Source organism: Protopterus annectens, chromosome 4.part0 (genome assembly GCF_019279795.1).
Source record: "Protopterus annectens isolate FY-2018-M chromosome 4.part0, PAN1.0, whole genome shotgun sequence".
NCBI classification, from domain to species: Eukaryota; Metazoa; Chordata; order Ceratodontiformes; family Protopteridae; genus Protopterus; species Protopterus annectens.
The window spans coordinates 1,348,607,807-1,348,610,000 of NC_056733.1; positions in this window are offsets into that span (position 1 = coordinate 1,348,607,807).

The window sequence follows — 2,194 nt, forward strand, 5'->3', positions numbered from 1 at the left end:
ACCATGGAAATCCACATCTCACCCACACCCCCCGCAAAGGTAACCACCATGAAAAACTTCTCCAAAGTTGACTTTGGGCTCCTAAAAACAGAGGTGGGTAACTTTGCAGCACCCATGCCAATGGAAAATAGATGCATGACTGCCGAATCATACACCAGTGCACTGTACGAACACGTACATAAATTCATGGACCTAGCCATGCCCAACAGAACCAAGATGCTCTCCTCCAAAAAAAAAAGGAAGCCAATCTGGTAGTCCCCTGCCATTAATAAATGCTACAACAGAAGGAAGAAACTGTTGCAGAAAAAGGTGAAGTCCCAAGACTGGAAAAACTCCCTTATTAGCCTCAACAAAAGTTGAGATTCCTCATCAAAACCTCTAAAGCCAGCTATGATGGCAGACTTGTGGCAGAAACTAAAAACAACCACAAAGCCTTCTATAGTTAAAGAATCTCCATGGTAATAACCAGGTTTGCTCTGAGTTACTGCACAATGGTACCTCCTATACTGAGCCAACAGATATTGCCAACATGCTGGCCGACAGATTCAGTGCCACCTTTACCCCTCTCTCCCCCCCTAAAGGACCAATCACAATACCGGAGGAATGTCAGGCACCTAGCATTACTGCAGCACAGGTTAAAGCTGCATTGTCCAAGGCCAAGAATACAGCTTCCATGGGACCTGACAATATCCCTGGATGTGTTCTACATGAACTACAAAGTGAACTGGCATCATATCTGTGTGCCCTGTTTAATCACAGCCTCACCTCAGGCTTTGTCCCTACTGAATGACACACTGCTACAGTCATCCCTCTCCATAAAGGGGGAGCGACTACAGACCCTGGGAATTATCACCCCATTAGCCTGACGATTTTGATATGTAAAGCTATGGAGTGCATCATCATGGACCTAATTAACAAAGATATAGTGAATCTCCAAACTCTATATCCCATGCATTTTGGTTTTGTGAAAGGTAGAGCATGCCTGCTCAACCTGGTTGACTTCTTTGAGTCAGTCACCAGAGCTGTGGATGAGAGCAAGGCAGTTCATAGAGCCTACCTTGATCTGGCCAAGGCCTTTGATACCATTCCCCACTCAGGAATTATTGATAAACCCACGAAACAAGGAATCAACCCCTATATCACTAGGTGGGTCGCAAATTGGCTCACAGATAGAACCCACAGTGTGAAAGTAGTGGACTCCAAGTCATACTGCCGACCAGTGACAATTGGAATTCCACAGGGACTGGTCCTGGGTCCTCCCCTGTTTGGCATCTGCTTCTCAGAAGTCCAAGCCAACACAGAGGGACTCTGGCTAACCAGGTTTGCAGATGACTGCAAGATGGGAGCCATTATTAACTCCCGAAGTGATGCAGACATCCTGCAGAAAGGCCTCACTGAGACCAATGACTGGTGTCGAAAACATGGCCTTAAGCTTAATGCCAAAAAACGCATCGTCATCCCCTTTGGGAAAAACTCAGTTCCCACTAATTACCACATTGATGGGAGCCCACTGAACACTGAAGGTGTTATAAGAGATCTGGGGATGCAGGTTGACAGCAACCTCCCCTTCGATCACCACATTGCCATTATGGTCAGAAAGTCCTTCTATGTGGCACATCTCATTACCAAGGGTTTTGCATCCAGGAAGAAAGAGGTCATCATCTCTCTCTACTCTTCCCTCATTAGGCCACTCATCAAATATAATGCCCCATTTGGCATGTACCTCACTAGACATATGCAACACAGGCCACAAAAGTACCTCACGAAATAGGATCCTAGGCCTTAAACACATGTCCTACAAGGACAGACTCAAAAAACTCCAGCTATTCTCTGTCTCATATCGTCTACTAAGAGGTGATCTCTGCTTGACTTAAAAAGCCATGTCTGACCCAGGTCTGTTAGAAATGCTACATCTAAAGAAATCCCAATCCCTCCACACTACATGCTCCAGAGACCTCAACCGCATTACCACAATCAACAGAACATGCTGGACAGACAGGTTCCTAACCCAGAGACTGCCCATGCTCTGGAATAGACTTCCCATATATGTCAAGCAGAGCACCTCACTGGCCCTCTTCAAGGGAAATCTTGATGAGTGGATGGGAAATAGAAAGTTCACCCCGGGAATCACCCCAGTGGCTCTTCTTGATGGCGGCACTGGGAACTAACATCGGGCAGCACAATGCCAGGGCGC